This window comes from Nuphar pumila, chromosome 15 (genome assembly GCF_984573655.1).
Source record: "Nuphar pumila chromosome 15, dmNupPumi1.hap1.1, whole genome shotgun sequence".
Classification (NCBI taxonomy): Eukaryota; Viridiplantae; Streptophyta; class Magnoliopsida; order Nymphaeales; family Nymphaeaceae; genus Nuphar; species Nuphar pumila.
The window spans coordinates 24,713,487-24,730,266 of NC_143263.1; the positions used below are offsets into that span (position 1 = coordinate 24,713,487).

The 16,780-nt window shown below is 33.2% G+C and overlaps 1 protein-coding gene across 1 annotated transcript in view; it reads right to left on the reverse strand.

Moving 5' to 3' along the window:
- LOC149814849 (uncharacterized) overlaps nucleotides 1-16,503 on the reverse strand; it is a 28,158-nt gene extending 11,655 nt beyond the window's left edge. The window contains exon 1 of the mRNA XM_089989396.1: nucleotides 16,467-16,503. The gene's annotated coding sequence lies outside the window, so the exon portion shown is untranslated. The remainder of the gene's footprint in view (nucleotides 1-16,466) is intronic.
- Nucleotides 16,504-16,780: the final 277 nt, after the last annotated feature.

Below are 16,780 nucleotides of genomic sequence, written 5' to 3' on the forward strand. Positions count from 1 at the left end.
TTTCATTACATGGTATCAGAGCCTTGGTTGTGCCCTTGATTCATATAGCTAGTTGTCTTGTTTTCTCTCTCTCTTTGTTTGTCCTCCATTTTTTATTATATAATGGAAGGAGAATAAAAGATTGATCTCTCCTTCAAGCTTAATGGTACTAACTACATGATGTGGGCCGCCGCCATGGAGAACAACCTCAAAGGTAAAAAGCTTTGGGGATATGTTATGGGCACCATTAGGGAACCTCAACTTCAACTTACAAAAATTGATGGTGATCAAGAAAAAGCTCTAGAAGGAAATGCTCGCATGAAGGCTATTGAAGATCACCAATCCAAGGTAGAAGATTAGGAAAGTAAGCATGCAAAAATTCTTGCATGGTTTATGAACAACGTGGAGCTAAAGATTTGCGCCAACATTGCTAAATTCCGCCTAGCAAATGAAGCATGGTTCTTTATGAAAGGTATGTATACCCAAAAAGACCTTGCTCGTCAATTTTTTATCCAAGAAAAAATCCGTACCATTAAGCAAGGTGAAATGAGTGTAAGAGATTACTATAGCACTCTTGGACCTTTATGGGATGAGCTATCCCTTCTTGAACCCAAATGGGTATCAAGTGAAGATGTGGAAATGAGAAGAGAACAAATGGAGAAAGAACACTTTTTCCAATTTTTACATAGGCTTAGGCCCGAATATGAACAAGTTAGGTCCTCCCTTCTTCATAGATCAAAACCGCTTCTATTGGAAGATGCCATAGCCGAAATATGCCAAGAAGAAACGCGTCTTGGCATGATTAAAGGAGGAGATGAAGTTCTTGCCATGTCTAAACCCGGCAATCATATGAAAGCTTATAAGCCTCCACACTTTGGGAGGCAAAATAACTATAATGGCAATTATAGGAAAGCCATTTGCCATCATTGTCAAGAACCGGGTCATATAAGACCTAATTGTCCAAAGATAAATGAACCTCCAAAAGGTAAAGTTGCTATTATTGAAGAAATCCCACAAAAGAAGGAGGAGCCAATGAAAGGGAAAGAGTCCTTTTCCCTTGCTCAACTATCCGAAGCACTTCAAATTCTACTCAAATCGCCGTCAACTTCGGGAGCCGCCATTGCCTCTTCTTCTCCTCCAGGTACGCCTTCTTGGATTCTTGATTCTGGAGCATCTTTTCATATGACCCCTATTGAAAATGGACTATCCAATGTATGTAGCAACTCCAAAAATTCTTTTGTTTCCACCGCCGATGGTACCTCTTTACAAGTTAAAAGTTTTGGAACCTTAGACTTTTCAAAAGATTTTTTTGTGCCAAATGTAAGAGTAGTACCTCAACTTAATTTAAATCTTTTATCTGTCTCTCAAATATGTGATCATGGATGTGAAATCTCCTTCTCAACCAAGGATTGCTCTATACAGGATCTCCAGTCCGGGAAGCGGATTCGGCAAGGCCATAGGAGAGGAGATCTCTACTACATGAACAATTTGAAACTTCCCACTAAATCATTTTGTAATCATGTCCAAGATAAAAATATAGAAACTTGGCATCAAAGACTTGGACATCCCAGCTTCTAAAAAATGTACTCCTTTCCTTTTGGAAAGAAATTTTGTAATGAGAAACATTTTGTTTGCAAGAGTTGTATTTTTGGAAAAATGAAATCCACCCCCTTTCCAAAGAGAACATTTGTGTCCAAAAGACCCTTTGAATTAGTTCATTCGGATGTTTGGGGTCCTTCTCCGGTCATATCAAAAGGAGAATACTCATATTATGTTACTTTCATTGATGATTTCACTCGATATGTGTGGATCTATTTTCTCAATCTAAAATCCGAAGTTTTTAATTTCTTTAAAAAATTTCATATGATTGTCAAGAATCAATTTTCAACTAGTATCTCTATTCTTCGATCCGATTCCGGTGGAGAATATATGTCAAATGAATTTCAAGAATATTTGGAAACCAATGGAATTTGTCATCAAAGGTCATGTCCTAGGACTCCCCAACAAAACGGTCTAGCCGAGAGAAAGCATAGACACATCTTGGAAACCACTAGGACTCTTCTCATCTCCAAAGAAATTCCAAAATGTTATTGGGCCGAAGCCGCCTTAACCTCCACTTATTTGATAAATAGAATGATATCCTCATCCCTACAAAGTATATCTCCATATGAAAAACTTTTTGAAAGAACACCCGACTTTAATAGATTAAGAATTTTTGGGTGTAAGTGTTTTGTCCTTACACATAAAAGAGATGAGTTATCTCCCAAAGCTATCGAATGTGTGTTCTTAGGATACGAAGAAAATAAAAAAGGTTTTAGGTGCTTCGATCCCAAAATAACAAACTATATGTATCCAAAGATGTTACCTTTTTAGAAAATGAGAACGGCTTTGAGAAAAATAAAGATATTGATGAAAGCGAATATGCTTTCTTATTTGATCTTCTTTCTCAAGAAGATGTGACTCCTCACGTAGAGGATGTTCCTAATGATTTAGAGGATACTCCTCTTAGTAATGTTGAAAATGGAATTAATGATTTTGAAAATAGGTCAATTCAAACCTATACAAGGCGTGGTCAAGAAACTCCCATAAGCGCTTTAGAAAAATATTCTCAAAGTTCCAACATAGAAGAAACCTCTTTAAGGAGATCTAGCCGAATCTCCAATCCTCCTAATAGGTTTGTTTCCTATGAGTCCCTAACACCTAAATATAGGGCATGCCTAATTGCATTACACTCTTATCATGAACCATCACACTATAATGAAGCCAAAAACATTCCTCAATGGGTTGAAGCCATGAAACTAGAACTTAGTGCCCTTGAAAAGGCTAACACTTGGAAAATAACTTCATTACCCACGGGAAAGAAGTCTATTGGATGTAGATGGGTCTTCAAAATTAAAACTAAAAGTGATGGGTCATTAGAACGTTATAAAGCTAGGTTGGTAGCCAAAGGATATGCTCAAGAGTACGGAATAGACTATGAAGAAACCTTCGCTCCCGTAGCTAGAATGACTAGTGTTAGGACTCTTATTGCGGTTACATCCGTTAAAAAAGGGCCTATCTATCAATTGGATGTTAAGAACGCATTTCTTAATGGTGAACTAAGTGAAGAGGTCTACATGGATCCTCCACCAGGAGTATCTATTGGTGAAAACAAAATTCTTAAACTAAAAAAGGCACTTTATAGGTTAAAACAAGCTCCAAAGGCTTGGCATGATAGATTTAGCAATATAATGACTAGCCTAAATTTTCGTTCATGTTATACTGACACTGCGTTATTTGTGAAAAGTGCAGGGTCCTCTGTAGTTATTCTACTACTATATGTTGATGATATGATCATCACTAGAAGTGATGAGCAAGGAATCCATGATATTAAGAAAATTTTAAAAGAACATTTTGACATGTCTGACCTTGGTTTCTTAAGATATTTTTTAGGTATTGAAGTTGCATATTCACCCCGAGGGTATATTCTATCTCAAATGAAACTTGCTCCTGACATTTGTTCCAAGTCTGAAATTTCGGATGATAAGAAGACAGAAACCCCTGAGGTTATTAATGCAAAGCTAAGGCTGGAATATGAGACACTTCTTGAGAATCCTACTCCCTACCGTCAACTCATTGGGTCTTTGACATACTTATCCATCACTCGGCCAGACATACCTCATGCAGTTCACTCCGTCAGTCAGTTTCAACATGCACCTACAACTGTGCACATGAGTGCAGTCTTAAGGATTTCAGATACATTAAAAACACCATAACTAAGGGAGTTTTTCTTTCCTCCTCATCATCCCTTGATTTAATTGCTTATACAGATGCTGATTGGGGAGGAAATCCCAATGATAGAGTCTCAACCACTGGTTTTTGTGTTTTCTTAGGTGACTCGGATTTCTTGGAGATGCAAGAAGCAATATAAAGTATCATTGTCCTCAACTGAAGCGGAATATCGTGCAATGACCACTACAACCATGGAGCTTGTGTGGCTTAGAAGTCTCCTCTATGATATGGGCATCGTCATCTCAATTCCTTCGAAGATGTGTTGCGATAATAAGAGTGCTATCTATATTGCAAGCAACCACACCTTCCATGAGCGTACTAAACACATTGAGATGGATTGCCACTATGTTCGAGATGAATACCTAAAAGGAACCATAGCACTGCCCTACGTCACATCCGAGTACCAGTTGGCGGACTTCTTCACCAAAGCTCTTGCTGCTCCTCGTTTCATGTTTCTTCTCAACAAGCTTTCCGTTGTATCCCCGTAAAACTTGAAGGAGGGTGTTAAAATATATGTAATACATATAGTTATATATATATATATCTATATATATAAATATATTTAACAGTCACTACCCGATAAGGGGTAGTTTTGTAATCTCGCCCAATAGGGGCATTTTAGACTTTTTTCTTTTCTTCATTTTCCCTTTTTCCTTTTTCTATTTTTTTCTTATTTCTTTTTTGTTTCTTTTTGTGCATTTAATGCACAGCCATTGGGGGGCCCCAACAAAGAGTCGTTGGGCCCCCAACGGTCACAATTGTGACTGTTGGGAGCCCAACGACTCCTTGTTGGGACTCCCAATGGTCCCTCTCTCTTGCTTTTCTCTAACTCTCCCTCACTCCTCTCTTGCCTATAAATAAGTGGGGTCTCTGTTGAGAAATTATGTTTTGATGATACATGATAAATATGATATGCTTTCATGATGCATATATATGATACATGATAAATACATGATATGCTTTCATGAGATATGATAAATATGATATGCTTTCATATGTGAAACTGAATATGTTATATTATGACTGGATATGATGTGCTATGTATTTAACGAGTATTTGATGCAAGGTTATTTCACTTAAGAAGAGTGAAGACAACTTGATCAAGTGCAACTATTTGATGCAATCATACTACTTTGAAGAAAAAGCTTGATGGGCCATACATTCATAAAGATTATCCAAGAAGATCGGCTTCCTCAAGATGAAGACTTTTTTCTTCTTTAGAGTCATATGTAACAGAACCTTCAGAAGCATGCATATTTCATATTAGACTATATGCTTTGAAATCATACAAGCCATTTATTTACAAAAAGTTAAGCTTTCATAAAAGGATACGTTATGTATATTGTAGCATTTCAAAAACACCTTTTTGAAACAAATCATTGTACTTCCTACAAGCATTTATGAAAAAGACATTTTGACAAGATATAATAGCTCATGATTTCAAAAGCATTAATTGTACTTTCTTACAAGCATTTATGAAAAAGACATTTTGACAAGATATAATATCTCATGATTTCAAAAGCATTAATTGTACCTTCTAACATGCATTTATGAAAAAGACAACTTGAAAAGATATAAAAGCTAATGATTTCAAATATGAAAGAAAAAGACAAAATGAATTAATTCATAATACACAAACATTTACGTAAGAAATTTTGGTTCATAATACATAAGCATTTATGTAAGAAAAGACAAAATGCATTAGTTCATAATACACAAATTTTTACGTAAGAAATTTTGGTTCATAATACATAAGCATTTATGTAAGAAAAGACAAAATGTGAAAAGATGTATTGGTTCATAATACATAAGCATTTATGTAAAAAAAGACAAAATGTGAAAAGATGTATTGGTTCATAATACATAAGCATTTATGTAAGAAAAGACAAAATGCATTAGTTCATAATACACAAATTTTTACGTAAGAAATTTTGATTCATAATACATAAACATTTATGTAAGAAAAGACAAATTATGAAAAGATAATACACAAGCATTTATTTGAGAAATGACTATTTGTAATATAAGTATTACTCAAGCATTTAATGTACTTCACAACCATTCATTTTAGAATTGACGATTTGAGAAAATAAATATTAGTTTATTAAAATAAAAAATGACCATTTATTTCTTTAAGCATTAAATGCCACCTCAAAAAGCATTTGAGAAATGACTATTATTTATAAATAAAACCCACACTCAAGAATGTCGACTTACTTAAAGTCATCATTCCCTCTGTAAACATTAAATGCTATTCCAAAAAGCTTTTAAGAAATGACCATTTATAAATAAAGTACTCAACAAACATTTATCACACTTACATACATTTATTATAAGTGACGACTTGTAAGAAAAATATTAATATATTAATATTCATTAAATTGAGTAAAGACAAAATTACATGATAGAATATATTCCAACGTTCAATGTACTACAAACCATTAAATTGAGTAAAGACAAAACTACATGATAAACTACACTTCAACGTTCAAAAATACTACAGAACATTTATTATGAGAAAAGACCTAATACAAAGAATAACTCATTTAAAATACACCAACGAATAGTGTACTCCAAAAATGCTTAGTATGGAAAGAAGACTTTTTGAAAAAGCAATATAGTATACTTATCTTTTTCACACTAAGTTATTTTTTAAATGACCTGACTTCTCATATCCCAAAAGGACAATCATTTCAAAAAGACAACGACTAGTTTTCTAAAGACTATATATATAAAACACAACAGTGTGAAAAGACAAGCAAGCTTTCAACGAGAAAAATTCCTGCTCGACACTCTGAGAAAAGAGCTTAGAAAAATAAAGAGAAAAAGTCAAGAAAAGCTCTCAGAAAAATACAAGAGTGTGTAAAAAAAGAAAAAGATCATTCTGAGAATCTTCATACGTGCATTCATACTTTGCATATCATTCTGAAGGTTCTATAGGAAAGTGTTGTAACTTTCTGATTTCTGATTGTATCCCTTCTCTGTTGAGAGAAGTAGACCTCTATGAAAGAAGGTGTTTTCCTTCTCTGTTGAGAGAAGTAGACCTCTGAGGAAGAGGGTGTTTTCCCTTCTCTGTTGAGAGAAGTAGACCTCTGAGGAAGAGGGTGTTTCCCTTCTCTGTTGAGAGAAGTAGACCTCTGAGGAAGAGGGTGTTTCCCTTCTCTGTTTAGAGAAGTAGACCTCTGAGGAAGAGGGTGTTGTACTATTTATCCGGTGACTCGGACGTTATAGTGGAAGGCTCAAGTGTTTTACTTGGGGACTGGATGTAGGTCAGTAACTCGGCCGAACCAGTATAAATCCTGTGTTTATTGTGTTGTGCCTTATTGCCTTATTTTTTATTTTATTGATCTACATCGTATTTCACTATTCACCCCCCCTCTAGTGGAATTTCATTTGGTATCAGAGCAGGTTCTGCTGGTTTCGACATAACAAGTCTTCCGGCACAAAAATGGCATCAACCTCTTATGCTCGTGATATCGAAGGTCAACACTCATCTCGCCCTCCTTTTTTTAATGACACTAACTATGGTTACTAGAAATGTAGAATGATCATATTTCTCAAGTCTGTAGATTTTGCTGTATGGAATATCGTAGAATATCCATATTCTTCTCCTACATCAGACTACTCTTCATGGACTGGTGAAGAAAGAAAAATGACAAACTTAAATGCAAAAGCCATGAATGCTTTATACTGTGCCATAGACCAAAATGAATTTAACAGAATATCCATCTGTGATTCTGCTCATGATATTTGGCATTCTCTGGAAGTTATTTATGAGGGAACAAACAGAGTAAAAGAAGCTAAGATCTCATCATTGGTTCGAAAATACGAACTTTTCAAGATGATCAAAGATGAAACCATTACTGAAATGTTCACTAGATTCACCAATGATCTTAAATCTCTGGGAGAAACTCATTCCCAGACTGATAAGGTAAAAAAGATCTTGAGATCTCTCACAACTGACTGGGAGAAAAAGACTACAGCTATTGAAGAAGCCCAAGATCTTTCCAAGCTTACCCTGGATGACTTAATAGGCAATCTTATGGCCTATGAAGTTCATATGAAAGAAAAAAGGGAAGAAGAACAACCTACACAGAAAAATCTTGCCTTTCCAACTCTCTCAGAGGATGATGATTCAGAAAAAGATTCTGAAAATGCTCTTCTTACCCGAAGATTCCAATGCTTCATGAGAAAGGACAGGTTTTCCAAAAAGCTCAAAGAAAAGCAAGATAAAAAAGAAGAGACTATGTGCTATCAATGCAACAAGTCAGCTCACGTAAGACGTGACTGTCCTCTCCTAAAAAGAAAATCCAAAATCGAGGAACCAAAGAAGAGGTTCTTCAAGAAAAAGGCTCTACATGCTCAATGGGATGATTCAGAACCATCCACCAGTGAAGAGTCAAGTGATGATGAAGCTGAAACTGCAAACATGTGCTTCATGGTAGAAGAAAGCTCTGTAAGTGAAACTTCTGACTTTTCTTTTGAAGAACTTCAAAATGCTTTTAAAGAACTTTTTGAAGAATTCAGAAAAATAATTCTCAAAAACAAAGTTTTAAAATCCGAGAATTTAGAGCTTTCCCAGAAAAATGAAAAACTCAGTATTGAAAATTCTGAGTTGAAAAAGAAAAATTTTATGCTCACTTCTGAAATCACTTCTACTAGCTTCAAGACTAAAAATCTTCAAGTAGAAATTTCAGAATTAAAAAGTAAAACTGAAAACCTTATGAAAACGGTTTTCAAGTTTACCAAAGGAAAAGAGAACCTGGACAAACTTCTTTCCTCTCAAAAATTCTCTTTTTACAAGAATGGTATTAGTAACTCTCATTATAGTAAACCTTCTTGTACGAATCAAAATACCACTTTTGTCAAAGGTTCTATTGAACCTAAGCAGGAGTATTATAATTTCAATTCCATGCACTCCTCTAACATTATAGATAAACCCAAATCAAAGTGGATATGGGTTCCAAAATCTAACAAAAAAGGACCCGATCGGGTACCAAAAAGAGTTTCTACTTAATCTATTGCAGGCATTGAAAAAGAAGAACAGATGGATATCAGACAGTGGATGTTCAAAACATATGACAGGACATCCAGATCTTTTTACTGTTCTTCATCATAAAGGAGGAACCGTCACCTTTGGAGATAACAACAAAGGTTTGATAATTGGTATTGGCAATATTGGTAATATCGATAAACCTCTTATCAAAGACGTTCTCCTTGTTAAAGGTTTAAAACACAATCTCTTAAGCATCAGTCAAATGTGTGACATATGATATAATGTCAGTTTTAAACATGATGCATGCCTCATAGTGGACACAAACGAAAATATTGTTTTAAAAAGTATAAAGAAAAATAATGTATATGAATTATACTTAGATAATATTACTGAACATTGTCTCATAAGTAAATAATGACTCTCAAAATTTATGGCATATGAGAATGGGACATGTTAACTTTAAATATATCTCTAAAATGGCTAAAAATAACTTGGTTCGTGGGTTACCTAAAATACCATTTAAAAGAGACTATTTTTTATGATGCTTGTCAATTAGGAAAATTATCAAAATCATCCTTCAAATCAAAGAATGTTGTGTCAAGTAAAAGACCTTTAGAGCTTTTCCACCTAGATCCTTTTTGTCCTTCTAGGGTAGCTTGTCTTAATCATAATAAATATGCTTTTGTCATTATTGATGATTACTCAAGATTCACTTGGGTAATATTTTTGAAAAACAAAAGTAATACGTTTTGTGAAATTGAAATTTTATGAAAAAATTACAATATGAAAAATCCTCTTCAATTGTTAAAATTCGTAGTGACCATGGAGGAGAATTTGATAATGATTTTTTTTATATTTCACATAACTTTGCCTTTCCTAGAACTGCACCTCAAAATGGTGTAGTAGAAAGAAAGAATAAAACCCTTCAAGAATCTGCTAGAACTATACTTCAACATAACAATCTTGCTAAATATTTTTGGATGAAGTTGTTAATACTGCATGCTATATTTCAAATAGAGTACTTATTAGACCTTTGTTGAATAAAGCTCCCTATGAATTATTCTATGACAAAACTCTAAGAATAGACTACTTTAAAGTCTTTGGGTGCAAATGCTTTATCCTGAACACAAAAGATAGCCTTGATAAATTTGATGATAAATCTGTTGAAGGCATATTTCTAGGATATTCAAGTCATAGTAAAACATACAGAGTTTTCAATAAGAGTACTAATACTATTGAAGAATCTATGCATGTCAGTTTTAATGAATCTATTGGTCAATCTGTTCATAATAAGACTAATGATGATGATCTTGAAAGTACAAATTTTCTTTTAGATAACACAGCTGAATCTAATGAAGATGATCATCAAAGAACATTTGCTGAAATCAGAGATCATCCTCAAAAGCAGATTTTGGGAGACCTGACCAAGGGGGATCAAACAAGAGCTCAGTTGGAACATATTGCAAATATGGCCTTCATTTCTCAACTTGAACCTAAAAAGATTGATGAAGCCATCATAGACGAGTTCTGGATGCTAGCAATGACTGAAGAACTTAACCAGTTCCAAAGAAATGATGTGTGGGATCTTGTACCAAAACCAAAAGATCATCAAATCATTGGGACAAGATGGATCTTCAGAAATAAGCTGGATGAATCAGGTAATGTTGTAAGAAACAAGGCAAGGCTAGTGGCTCAAGGATACAATCAGAAGGAAGGTATTGACTTTGATAAAACATTTGCTCCTGTTGCTAGATTTGAATCTATAAGAATGTTTTTAGCATATGCAAGCTATATGGATTTTAAACTATATCAAATGAATGTTAAAAGTATTTTTCTAAATGGTTTTATAAATGCACAAGTTTATGTAAAACAACCTCCAGGTTTTAAAAATGAATAATTTCCTGATCATGTTTTTAAACTAAAATGTGCTTTATATAGATTAAAACAAGCACCTCGTGCGTGGTACGAAACTTAAAACTTTTCTATTTTACACTCGAACTAAATACATTCAAATTAGACACCACTTTTTAAGAGAACAAGTCTTAAACAACATAATTAAACTCGAATTCATACCCACTAATCAACAATTAGCAGACATCTTCACTAAACCTTTGAAACATGAAGACTTTACACGAATTAGAAGAGAATTAGGAATATGCAAACTAAGTGACTTATAATTAATCACATTTATTAAGACTAAAACTTCTTATGAGTTCTATTAAAATCTTATTTTTCTTCTTATCGATGTTTTTTTTATATATGTATTTTTTTTTTAACTATTCAAAGTCAAACTATATTCACGTATACTCTAAAACTCATAAAAACACATTCATCATGACACATTCTTTATGTCTTTCAACTTGTCATCTTTCAAGTACACATCAATAATAACTCCTTGTCCTATTTTCTTTTCACTCATATCCATAAGAAAAATTAATATTAAGTAAAGCTATCATGACTCTGTTCACATCACTCATCTCATAACACCTTATATCACTTTTGTCTTCTTGTGAAAACCTCTCTTACGATAAGCTATCCGAGATTCAACATGATATTGTGTTCCTCACTTATGTTATTTTTTCAAGTGATATATCCCTTTTCATGACTTCCTTTCCTCCTATTAAGACACTTCACTAAACTTTATGTTAAATAAATCGAGTGTTTATCCTTCTTATTTTCTTCACCACCTTTTTCAAAATCAAGCTGTCATATTTCACGTAAAATCTTACTACATCATCTGTTATATCATATCCTAAGTACAATCTATTATCATCCTTTCATCCTTCACACCTTTTATTAAAAATTATTCGAAAAACTTGTCCTTCATTTTTTTATTCTCATAAGTACTATTAGTACCATTTTTTTTCTCTCTCTCTATCTCATACGAAGTGAGACTCCATCCGTGATCTTTGACCTCTTACAATTTATCTTTTTCAAAAACTATGTTCTTCAAGCAAAACATCAATTCCTATCAATCATAACTTTACTTTATATCATACATCAAGTGTTTGTTGTCCTTTATGACCACTCTTATCTCTCTACAAATTCGTATCACCCTTCTTTATGTCTACTTTTACTCCTTCCACGCATATCTATAAAAATACTTCTTATATAAGCAATTATTACTCTTCACTCATAAATATTTTTTGTCTCCTCATTTCATCTCTCGAATACATTTTTTTATTATATATTTTAGATTTTTGAATCTGACTCCTCCATGTCTATTCTTATTTTTTAATCTATCATTTATCAATTCTTATTTCTTTTCAAATATACTTTTGACTCTTTCTCTTTTTGTCTCATCATCTCTCTTACCACTAGTCAAAGTCAAAGTGTGTCCTTCTCATATTTACGTATACTCATAAAAATTACAAATATGAAAACACATTAATCATGAAACATTTTTTAAGTCATTCTTTTCTTTCAAAAATGTCATATCTTTCAAAGAACACATCACATGATCACCCTATGACCTATTTCCTTTCATGTCTATCCATAAAAACTATTTATATATTAAATAAGCAATCATGACATTTCTTTATCTCTTTCATCTCATATCACTCATTAATTATTTTTGTCCTCTTCTCTATCCATGTCTTATTTGAAAATCTATGTATGTCATCACTCTCTTCATACGCCCAACTTAAAATTTCTCATTATGTCTTTTCAGCTTGACTTTATCTCTATTCATCTCTCTCACATGAATTGAGCTCACTTCCTTCTTTACTCTGTCTCAAAACAATGGATCGCCCCATGTATTATTTGAAATCCATTTCTTGACTTGTTGTCTTCAACTTGCTTCAACCTGGTCTATAATATTAACTCTTCGACTCTGATCCCTCCTTTTTGTCAATGACAAAGGGGGAGAGAAAACCTACCTCTCCTATGTAGGAGAAAAACGTTTAACTCTTTATCTCATACACATGAAGTATACACAAACTTTTTTTATGTTAATTCTGGTGTTTTTTATTATTACTATTTCTATGCATTTTTTATTTATGATATCATATTTAAATCATCATAATATATATGGCTTAGTGACAGGGGGAGCATATATTGTCATCATCAAAAAGGGGGAGAATGTTGAGAAACTATGTTTTGATGATGCATGATAAATATGATATGCTTTCATGATGCATATATATGATACATGATAAATACATGATATGCTTTCATGAGATATGATAAATATGATATGCTTTCATATGTGAAACTGAATATGTTATATTATGACTGGATATGATGTGCTATGTATTTAACGAGTATTTGATGCAAGGTTATTTCACTTAAGAAGAGTGAAGACAACTTGATCAAGTGCAACTATTTGATGCAATCATACTACTTTGAAGAAAAAGCTTGATGGGCCATACATTCATAAAGATTATCCAAGAAGATCGGCTTCCTCAAGATGAAGACTTTTTTCTTCTTTAGAGTCATATGTAACAGAACCTTCAGAAGCATGCATATTTCATATTAGACTATATGCTTTGAAATCATACAAGCCATTTATTTACAAAAAGTTAAGCTTTCATAAAAGGATACGTTATGTATATTATAGCATTTCAAAAACACCTTTTTGAAACAAATCATTGTACTTCCTACAAGCATTTATGAAAAAGACATTTTGACAAGATATAATAGCTCATGATTTCAAAAGCATTAATTGTACTTTCTTACAAGCATTTATGAAAAAGACATTTTGACAAGATATAATATCTCATGATTTCAAAAGCATTAATTGTACCTTCTAACATGCATTTATGAAAAAGACAACTTGAAAAGATATAAAAGCTAATGATTTCAAATATGAAAGAAAAAGACAAAATGAATTAATTCATAATACACAAACATTTACGTAAGAAATTTTGGTTCATAATACATAAGCATTTATGTAAGAAAAGACAAAATGCATTAGTTCATAATACACAAATTTTTACGTAAGAAATTTTGGTTCATAATACATAAGCATTTATGTAAGAAAAGACAAAATGTGAAAAGATGTATTGGTTCATAATACATAAGCATTTATGTAAGAAAAGACAAAATGTGAAAAGATGTATTGGTTCATAATACATAAGCATTTATGTAAGAAAAGACAAAATGCATTAGTTCATAATACACAAATTTTTACTTAAGAAATTTTGATTCATAATACATAAACATTTATGTAAGAAAAGACAAATTATGAAAAGATAATACACAAGCATTTATTTGAGAAATGACTATTTGTAATATAAGTATTACTCAAGCATTTAATGTACTTCACAACCATTCATTTTAGAATTGACGATTTGAGAAAATAAATATTAGTTTATTAAAATAAGAAATGACCATTTATTTCTTTAAGCATTAAATGCCACCTCAAAAAGCATTTGAGAAATGACTATTATTTATAAATAAAACCCACACTCAAGAATGTCGACTTACTTAAAGTCATCATTCCCTCTGTAAACATTAAATGTTATTCCAAAAAGCTTTTAAGAAATGACCATTTATAAATAAAGTACTCAACAAACATTTATCACACTTACATACATTTATTATAAGTGACGACTTGTAAGAAAAATATTAATATATTAATATTCATTAAATTGAGTAAAGACAAAATTACATGATAGAATATATTCCAACGTTCAATGTACTACAAACCATTAAATTGAGTAAAGACAAAACTACATGATAAACTACACTTCAACGTTCAAAAATACTACAGAACATTTATTATGAGAAAAGACCTAATACAAAGAATAACTCATTTAAAATACACCAACGAATTGTGCACTCCAAAAATGCTTCGTATGGAAAGAAGACTTTTTGAAAAAGCAATATAGTACACTTATCTTTTTCACACTAAGTTATTTTTGAAATGACCTGACTTCTCATATCCCAAAAGGACAATCATTTCAAAAAGACAACGACTAGTTTTCTAAAGACTATATATATACAAACACAACAGTGTGAAAAGACAAGCAAGCTTTCAACGAGAAAAATTCCTGCTCGACACTCTGAGAAAAGAGCTTAGAAAAAGAAAGAGAAAAAGAAAGAGAAAAAGTTAAGAAAAGCTCTCAGAAAAATACAAGAGTGTGTAAGAAAAGAAAAAGATCATTCTGAGAATCTTCATACGTGCATTCATACTTTGCATATCATTCTGAAGGTTCTATAGGAAAGTGTTGTAACTTTCTGATTTCTGATTGTATCCCTTCTCTGTTGAGAGAAGTAGACCTCTGTGAAAGAGGGTGTTTTCCTTCTCTGTTAAGAGAAGTAGACCTCTGAGGAAGAGGGTGTTTTCCCTTCTCTGTTGAGAGAAGTAGACCTCTGAGGAAGAGGGTGTTTCTCTTCTCTGTTGAGAGAAGTAGACCTCTGAGGAAGAGGGTGTTTCCCTTCTCTGTTGAGAGAAGTAGACCTCTGAGGAAGAAGGTGTTGTACTATTTATCCGGTGACTCAGATGTTATAGTGGAAGGCTCAAGTGTTTTACTTGGGGACTGGATGTAGGTCAGTAACTCGGCCGAACCAGTATAAATCTTGTGTTTATTGTGTTGTGCCTTATTGCCTTATTTTTTATTTTATCGATCTGCATCGTATTTCACTATTCACCCCCCCTCTAGTGGAATTTCAGTCTCCCCCTTTGTAATGTGTGGCTTCTTCAAGCCCTTTAGTGCATTTATAAGATTTTATGCTTTCTAGCCATTATTGGCTTTTGTGTATGTCCTCTTTTGGACTTGTTCTTTGATTTCTATGTGTGAATGTCCATTGTAGGACATACATTTCTTTTCCGCATATTTCATTACAGTTACCCCTTGTATTTTAAGTTTTTGTGAGGGTGTGTTGCCCATTCAATAAATATATTTTTTTCTTCACTCTTGTGTATACCCTTTTTTGGGTATTGTTGTATGAACCCTTGTGGTTCTTGTGTATGATTCATTTCGGTATTTTGGTTGAAGCTATTTGAAGCTTCGTTTGGTGAAGATTCAAGAACTCTTCTTCTTACACACAGGAGCTCCACACACCTGGCTAGGTGGGTCAGCTTAAGGCATCCAAGTTGAAGGACGTCAAGAGTTTGATGCCCCCAGGTTTGCGTCACTTTTTGCAAGGCTGAATCATGGGGAACCAAGAGACAACCAGAACAGGACATGGTAAATGCGCACCTCCCGAGCTGGAAATTTCCAGCACTTCCAAAAAACTCGGTGGTTTCCCTCATCATAAGAAAAAACAAAAACAGACTACAAGCATAAACTGATCAAAAGACTAAAGTGCCCCAACCAGTGTATGCATGAAATATATATACAAGGATAAAGGACAACAACCAGACATTCCAAAAATAATCCTACTAACTAACCTCCAAAGATTCACAACCACTCCAGGAGTGACATTCAGAAAATTAGGAGAAGGCATTCAAAGAGAAAATTCAGACTCTATGAAAGCCACTAAAGCTATGGAAAATCAATAGATCAATAGAAACTATCCTGTGCAGACAGATAGAATACCAAATAAAGCCATTCATGAAATGTTTATACAATAACATGCTCAAAACTATGAGTTAGAACAAGTAAAACGTGAAACCTCCAGCGCTTGCTCAATAAACAGGGTCTTTCATGTTACAACCATAGCAAAATGAATTAAAAAATCAAGCAATTGCAAATGAATAATTAGGGGACAAAAATTAACTAAATACATGATTTGATTCAAACAAAAAGTAAAACGAAGAGTTAGTGACACTAACCTGTGTAACACGGAAGGGAAATTCCATAGGCAAAGTCTCCACTCTGCAATTTTACAACTTGTATTTATCAATAAGTTTTCACCATGGTTTCCTGCTTGTCTGTCACAAACCAACAGACTAGAAATGCTCATGTCAGAAGGTATAGGCAAAGTTGAACAACCTTCAAAAGAGCATAGATCATCACCACATGAAGGGTTAGCATTCAGTCCAGAAAATGGAAATACCAAATCTGGTGAACTCCTTATAATGTCTCTGAACACAGTCTTCTCTGCAGCCATAAAATGCATGACCTAAGATCTCCAAGTTTCCAATAA